We start from the raw sequence: 9,152 nt of genomic DNA, 5'->3' as shown, positions 1-9,152 counted from the left end.
ATGTCACCCATCACTATACTGTACCCCAAAGTGTAAAACATGACATTTCCTGTTCCCACTAGGTGGCGCTGTCCTTGATGTCAAATATGGCAGTTGAAATATGTTCAGGGGTGGAGCCTTATCATATGTGTGCTCTTTGGTCCAGATCGGAACATGTATGACAGAATGAGAGGCAATAAGATTTTCATGGCGAGTCATCATAATTCGCCATGGCGCCACGGCCTCATACTATTGTGAAAACTCAAAAGCTCCGCAATTTAACATGGCACAAGGGTGTAGTTGACACTGACCAAATATGAAGGTTATGAAATCAAACCCCAAGGAGGAGTTCGCAAAAGTTCGAGGCATGGAAATGGCAAAATTAGAGCCAAAATGTCACCTTCTCTTCCAAATGGCGGACTTCCTGTTGGGTTTGCGTCAATGGGCCCACAGACTTTTTTGTTCGTCTTGGCATGATACACATGTGTGCCAAATGTCATACATGTAGCTCAAACGATGTGGTCGTAGGGCTGCATTTAACAAGGCATAGGTGGCGCTGTAGAGCCATTTCCCAGTGCTCATATGTAAAACCATTAAAATACAAAATTTTTCACCAGACCTGGCATGTGTGCAAAATTTCATGAGTTTTTGAGCATGTTTAGGCCCTCAAAAAGGCCCTTGTTTGGGGTGAATAATAATAATAATAATAATAATAATAATAATTAAAGCTGCAAGCAGCGTTATGAGGGCCCTCGCACCCCCGGCACGTCGAGCCACTGCCAACACCTCAAACCGGCACGTCCGATGTGATGTCACATTGATGGATTTCATGCTTTTAATCACCAGCTAACATTTCATCTTATTCAACCAGGATTATAGTCATGCCACTAGGTGGCGCTCTAACCATTATTGACAAATAGCATAACAAACATTTCCAAGCTCGAGTCTCATCACACCTGCGACCTTTGGGAGAGATTGGACATTGTGTTTTTTAGTGACAGCAGATTACTGCTTTTTGCGAGTGATTGAAACTCTACGTGCCGCCATGACCACCCCGTTTCCCTGAACGGAAAAAGCTTCGCAATTTAACATCACAAAGGTCTTTAGATTCTACACACTGAAGAATGCTTCAATATGATGAAATCCCTTGGAGGAGTTCGTCAAAGTATGAAGCCTGAAAAAGGGGGAAAATGTCATCAAAATTACACATTAATTTTAAAATGGCTGACTTCCTGTTGGATTTGGGATATTGCTCCAAGAGACTTTTTTGTACATCTTGATATCTTACACAAGCTTACCAAGTGTCAGACTCATAGATGAAACACAGAGCAGGGGCTGATGTTTTGAAATATTGTAGGGGGCGCTGTGGAGCCATTTTGCGCTATTCAAGGAAAATGGTTACATAACAACAATGCCTTCATCCATTTGGAGGTGTGTGCCAAATTTCAAGCCTCTATAAATTTTCCAAGCCCCTCAAAAGCCACTTCATCTTTCATGATGAACCGCGTTGCCACCAGGGTGCGCCGTTCAGTTTAAAGTCACAATTTTTGCACTGAAGCATCACGAGGGACTGATGGTGATATTCACCGCTTTTGAGGTGGCCACGATCAACCTGTGAAAATCAGTACAACAAAGTTAAAGCCATGACATTTCCTGTTGCCACTAGGTGGCGCTGTCCGTATTTCCGACAATGGGCATATCAATCTGTTCAGGGCGGGTCTGACATCATGCCTGTAAAGTCTGGTACTGATCAGACTGGATTTCATTGAGTTATACTAATTTGTTTCTTCATGGCGTGACATCAAAGTTCGCCATGCTGCTGGGGTCACACCCTTTCGTGAAAAGTCACAGTTTTCACTGTAACCCAAGACCAACTCCTTAAGGCTTTCCTGGAGAAATTTGAGGCTGCAGATGTCACCCATCACAATCCTGTACCCCAAAGTGTAAAACATGACATTTCCTGTTCCCACTAGGTGGCGCTGTCCTTGATGTCAAATATGGCAGTTGAAATATGTTCAGGGGTGGAGCCTTATCATATGTGTGCTCTTTGGTCCAGATCGGAACATGTATGACAGAATGAGAGGCAATAAGATTTTCATGGCGAGTCATCAAAATTCGCCATGGCGCCACGGCCTCATACTATTGTGAAAACTCAAAAGCTCCGCAATTTAACATGGCACAAGGGTGTAGTTGACACTGTCCAAATTTGAAGCTTATAGGACCAAATCCCAAGGAGGAGTTCGTTAAAGTTCGAGGCATGGAAATGGCAAAATTAGAGCCAAAATGTCACCTTCTCTTCCAAATGGCGGACTTCCTGTTGGGTTTGCGTCAATGGGCCCACAGACTTTTTTGTTCGTCTTGGCATGATACACATGTGTGCCAAATTTCATACATGTAGCTCAAACGATGTGGTCGTAGGGCTGCATTTAACAAGGCATAGGTGGCGCTGTAGAGCCATTTCCCAGTGCTCATATGTAAAACCATTAAAATACAAAATTTTTCACCAAACCTGGCATGTGTGCAAAATTTCATGAGTTTTTGAGCATGTTTAGGCCCTCAAAAAGGCCCTTGTTTGGGGTGAATAATAATAATAATAATTAAAGCTGCAAGCAGCGTTATGAGGGCCCTCGCACCCCATCGCGTCGAGCCACGCCCAACACCTACAACCAGCACCTCCGATCTGATGTCACATTGATGGAATTCATGCATTTAACCACCAGCTAACATTTCATCTCATTCAATCATCATTATAGTCGTCCCACTAGGTGGTGCTCTAACCATTACTGACAAATGGCATAACAAACACTTCCAAGCTCGAGTCTCATCACACCTGAGACGTTTGGGAGAGATTGGACATTGTGTTTTTGAGTGACAGCAGATTACTGCTTTTTGGCGAGTGATTCAAACTCTAAGTGCCGCCATAACCACCCCGTTTCCCTGGACGTAAAAAGCTTCGCAATTTAACATCACAAAGGTCTTTAGATTCCACACACTGGAGAATGGTTCAATATGATGAAATCCCTTGGAGGAGTTCGTCAAAGTATGAAGCCTGAAAAGAGGAGAAAATGTCGCCAAAATTGCACATTAATTTTAAAATGGCTGACTTCCTGTTGGATTTGGGATATTGCTCCAAGAGACTTTTTTGTACATCTTGATATCTCCTATAAGCCTACCAGGTTTCAGATTCATACATAAAACACAGAGCTGGGGCTGTGGTTTTGAAATTTTGTAGGGGGCGCTGTGGAGCCATTTTGGGATATTCAATGAAAATGATCACATAACAACAAAGCCTTCGTCACATTGGAGGTGTGTGCCAAATTTCAAGCCTCTATAAACTTGCCAAGACCCTCAAAAGCCACTTCATCTTTCATCGTGAACAGCGTTGCCACCAGGGTGCGCCGTTCAGTTTAAAGTCACAATTTTTGCACTGAAGCATCACGAGGGACTGATGGTGATATTCACCGCTTTTGAGGTGGCCACGATGAACCTGTGAAAATCAGTACAACAAAATTAAAGCCATGACATTTCCTGTTGCCACTAGGTGGCGCTGTCCGTATTTCCGACAATGGGCACATCAATCTGTTCAGGGCGCGTCTGACATCATGCCTGTAAAGTCTGGTACTGATCAGACTGGATTTCATTGAGTTATACTAATTTGTTTCTTCATGGCGTGACATCAAAGTTCGCCATGCTGCTGGGGTCACACCCTTTCGCGAAAACTCACAGTTTTCACTGTAACCCAAGACCAACTCCTTAAGGCTTTCCTGGAGAAATTTGAGGCTGCAGATGTTACCCATCACTATACTGTACCCCAAAGTGTAAAACATGACATTTCCTGTTCCCACTAGGTGGCGCTGTCCTTGATGTCAAATATGGCAGTTGAAATATGTTCAGGGGTGGAGCCTTATCATATGTGTTCACTTTGGTCAAGGTCAGAAAATGTATGACAAAATGAGAGGCAATAAGATTTTCATGGCGAGTCATCGAAATTCGCCATGGCGCCACGGCCTCATAGTATTGTGAAAACTCAAAAGCTCCGCAATTTAACATGGCACAAGGGTGTAGTTGACACTGTCCAAATTTGAAGGTTAAGAAATGAAACCCCAAGGAGGAGTTCGCAAAAGTTCGAGGCATGGAAATGGCAAAATTAGAGCCAAAATGTCACCTTCTCTTCCAAATGGCGGACTTCCTGTTGGGTTTGCGTCAATGGGCCCACAGACTTTTTTGTTCGTCTTGGCATGATACACATGTGTGCCAAATTTCATACATGTAGCTCAAACGATGTGGTCGTAGGGCTGCATTTAACAAGGCATAGGTGGCGCTGTAGAGCCATTTCCCAGTGCTCATATGTAAAACCATTAAAATACAAAATTTTTCACCAGACCTGGCATGTGTGCAAAATTTCATGAGTTTTTGAGCATGTTTAGGCCCTCAAAAAGGCCCTTGTTTGGGGTGAATAATAATAATAATAATAATAATAATAATAAGAAACGGAGCAGATACAATAGGGCCTTCGCACTCTCAGTGCTCGGGCCCTAATTAAAGCTGCAAGCAGCGTTATGAGGGCCCTCGCACCCCCGGCACGTCGAGCCACTGCCAACACCTCAAACCGGCACGTCCGATGTGATGTCACATTGATGGATTTCATGCTTTTAATCACCAGCTAACATTTCATCTTATTCAACCAGGATTATAGTCATGCCACTAGGTGGCGCTCTAACCATTATTGACAAATAGCATAACAAACATTTCCAAGCTCGAGTCTCATCACACCTGCGACCTTTGGGAGAGATTGGACATTGTGTTTTTTAGTGACAGCAGATTACTGCTTTTTGCGAGTGATTGAAACTCTACGTGCCGCCATGACAACCCCGTTTCCCTGAACGGAAAAAGCTTCGCAATTTAACATCACAAAGGTCTTTAGATTCTACACACTGAAGAATGCTTCAATATGATGAAATCCCTTGGAGGAGTTCGTCAAAGTATGAAGCCTGAAAAGAGGGGAAAATGTCATCAAAATTACACATTAATTTTAAAATGGCTGACTTCCTGTTGGATTTGGGATATTGCTCCAAGAGACTTTTTTGTACATCTTGATATCTTACACAAGCTTACCAAGTGTCAGACTCATAGATGAAACACAGAGCAGGGGCTGATGTTTTGAAATATTGTAGGGGGCGCTGTGGAGCCATTTTGCGCTATTCAAGGAAAATGGTTACATAACAACAATGCTTTCATCCATTTGGAGGTGTGTGCCAAATTTCAAGCCTCTATAAACTTTCCAAGACCCTCAAAAGCCACTTCATCTTTCATGATGAACTGCGTTGCCACCAGGGTGCGCCGTTCAGTTTAAAGTCACAATTTTTGCACTGAAGCATCACGAGGGACTGATGGTGATATTCACCGCTTTTGAGGTGGCCACGATCAACCTGTGAAAATCAGTACAACAAAGTTAAAGCCATGACATTTCCTGTTGCCACTAGGTGGCGCTGTCCGTATTTCCGACAATGGGCATATCAATCTGTTCAGGGCGGGTCTGCCATCATGCCTGTAAAGTCTGGTACTGATCAGACTGGATTTCATTGAGTTATACTAATTTGTTTCTTCATGGCGTGACATCAAAGTTCGCCATGCTGCTGGGGTCACACCCTTTCGTGAAAAGTCACAGTTTTCACTGTAACCCAAGACCAACTCCTTAAGGCTTTCCTGGAGAAATTTGAGGCTGCAGATGTCACCCATCACAATACTGTACCCCAAAGTGTAAAACATGACATTTCCTGTTCCCACTAGGTGGCGCTGTCCCTGGTGTCAAATATGGCAGGTGAAATATGTTCAGGGGTGGAGCCTTATCATATGTGTTCACTTTGGTCAAGGTCAGAAAATGTATGACAAAATGAGAGGCAATAAGATTTTCATGGCGAGTCATCGAAATTCGCCATGGCGCCACGGCCTCATAGTATTGTGAAAACTCAAAAGCTCCGCAATTTAACATGGCACAAGGGTGTAGTTGACACTGTCCAAATTTGAAGGTTAAGAAATGAAACCCCAAGGAGGAGTTCGCAAAAGTTCGAGGCATGGAAATGGCAAAATTAGAGCCAAAATGTCACCTTCTCTTCCAAATGGCGGACTTCCTGTTGGGTTTGCGTCAATGGGCCCACTGACTTTTTTGTTCGTCTTGGCATGATACACATGTGTGCCAAATTTCATACATGTAGCTCAAACGATGTGGTCGTAGGGCTGCATTTAACAAGGCATAGGTGGCGCTGTAGAGCCATTTCCCAGTGCTCATATGTAAAACCATTAAAATACAAAATTTTTCACCAGACCTGGCATGTGTGCAAAATTTCATGAGTTTTTGAGCATGTTTAGGCCCTCAAAAAGGCCCTTGTTTGGGGTGAATAATAATAATAATAATAATTAAAGCTGCAAGCAGCGTTATGAGGGCCCTCGCACCCCCGGCGCGTCGAGCCACGCCCAACACCTAAAACCAGCACCTCCGATCTGATGTCACATTGATGGAATTCATGCATTTAACCACCAGCTAACATTTCAACTCATTCATTCATGATTAGTTAGTCGTTCCACTAGGTGGCGCTCTAACCATTATGTACAAATGGCATAACAAACACTTCCAAACTCGAGTCTAATCACACCTGAGACGTTTGGGAGAGATTGGACATTGTGTTTTTGAGTGACAGCAGATTACTGCTTTTTGGCGAGTGATTGAAACTCTAAGTGCCGCCATAACCACCCCGTTTCCCTGGACGTAAAAAGCTTCGCAATTTAACATCACAAAGGTCTTTAGATTCCACAAACTGCAGATCGGTCCAATCTGATGAAATCCCTTGGAGGAGTTCGTCAAAGTACGGTGCCTGAAAAGATGGGAAAATGTTGCCAAAATTACACATTAACTTTAAAATGGCTGACTTCCTGTTGGATTTGGGATATTGCTCCAAGAGACTTTTTTGTACATCTTAAGATCTTCCATAAGCTTACCAAGTTTCAGACTCATAGATAAAACACAGAGCAGGGGCTGATATTTTGGAATTTTGTAGGGGGCGCTGTGGAGCCATTTTGCGCTATTCAAGGAAAATGGTTACATAACAACAAAGCCTTCATCACATTGGAGGCGTGGGCCAAGTTTAAAGCCTCTATAAACTTTCCAAGCCCCTCAAAAGCCACTTCATTTTTCATGGTGAACAGCGTTGCCACCAGGGTGCGCCGTTCAGTTTAAAGTCACAATGTTTGCACTGAAGCATCACGAGGGACTGATGATGATATTCACCGCTTTTGAGGTGGCCACGATGAGCCTGTGAAAATCAGTACAACAAAATTAAAGCCATGACATTTCCTGTTGCCACTAGGTGGCGCTGTCCGTATTTCCGACAATGGGCACATCAATCTGTTCAGGGCGGGTCTGACATCATGCCTGTAAAGTCTGGTACTGATCAGACTGGATTTCATTGAGTTATACTAATTTGTTTCTTCATGGCGTGACATCAAAGTTCGCCATGCTGCTGGGGTCACACCCTTTGGCGAAAAGTCACAGTTTTCACTGTAACCCAAGACCAACTCCTTAAGGCTTTCCTGGAGAAATTTGAGGCTGCAGATGTCACCCATCACTATACTGTACCCCAAAGTGTAAAACATGACATTTCCTGTTCCCACTAGGTGGCGCTGTCCTTGATGTCAAATATGGCAGTTGAAATATGTTCAGGGGTGGAGCCTTATCATATGTGTGCTCTTTGGTCCAGATCGGAACATGTATGACAGAATGAGAGGCAATAAGATTTTCATGGCGAGTCATCAAAATTCGCCATGGCGCCACGGCCTCATAGTATTGTGAAAACTCAAAAGCTCCGCAATTTAACATGGCACAAGGGTGTAGTTGACACTGTCCAAATTTGAAGTTTATAGGTCCAAATCCCAAGGAGGAGTTCGTTAAAGTACAAGGCATGGAAACGGTAAAATCAGAGCCAAAATGTCACATTCAATCCAAAATGGCGGACTTCCTGTTGGGTTTAGGACATTGCCATAATAGACTTTTTTGTTCGACTCTGAACGTTATATAGGTGTACCGACTTTCAAACTTGTAGGCCATACCCATACCGGGGGCTCGCGTTTTTCATTTTTCTAGGTGGCGCTACTGAGCTAATTTTCCCTGGCCATGTCTGGGAACATTAAAATACGTAAATTTTCACCAGACCTGACGCGTGTGCAAAATTTCATGAGTTTTCGAGCATGTTTAGGCCCTCAAACGGCCAATTCATTTGCCGGAATAATAATAATAATAATAATAATAATAATAATAATAATAATAATAATAATAATAATAATAATAAACAGAGCAATTACAATAGGGCCTTCGCACTGTCAGTGCTCGGGCCCTAATTAAAGCTGCAAGCAGCGTTATGAGGGCCCTCGCACCCCCGGCACGTCGAGCCACTGCCAACACCTCAAACCGGCACGTCCGATGTGATGTCACATTGATGGATTTCATGCTTTTAATCACCAGCTAACATTTCATCTTATTCAACCAGGATTATAGTCATGCCACTAGGTGGCGCTCTAACCATTATTGACAAATAGCATAACAAACATTTCCAAGCTCGAGTCTCATCACACCTGCGACCTTTGGGAGAGATTGGACATTGTGTTTTTTAGTGACAGCAGATTACTGCTTTTTGCGAGTGATTGAAACTCTACGTGCCGCCATGACCACCCCGTTTCCCTGAACGGAAAAAGCTTCGCAATTTAACATCACAAAGGTCTTTAGATTCTACACCCTGAAGAATGCTTCAATATGATGAAATCCCTTGGAGGAGTTCGTCAAAGTATGAGGCCTGAAAAGGGGGGAAAATGTCATCAAAATTACACATTAATTTTAAAATGGCTGACTTCCTGTTGGATTTGGGATATTGCTCCAAGAGACTTTTTTGTACATCTTGATATCTTACACAAGCTTACCAAGTGTCAGACTCATAGATGAAACACAGAGCAGGGGCTGATGTTTTGAAATATTGTAGGGGGCGCTGTGGAGCCATTTCGCGCTATTCAATGAAAATGATCACATGCCAACAAAGCGTTCATCCATTTGGAGGTGTGCGCCAAATTTCAAGCCTCTATAAACTTTCCAAGCCCCTCAAAAGCCACTTCATCTTTCATGTTGAACA

Source organism: Maylandia zebra, linkage group LG16 (assembly GCF_041146795.1).
Source record: "Maylandia zebra isolate NMK-2024a linkage group LG16, Mzebra_GT3a, whole genome shotgun sequence".
NCBI lineage: Eukaryota > Metazoa > Chordata > Actinopteri > Cichliformes > Cichlidae > Maylandia > Maylandia zebra.
The sequence above is the reverse complement of the archived record's forward strand: the minus strand, read 5'-3'. Positions refer to the sequence as shown.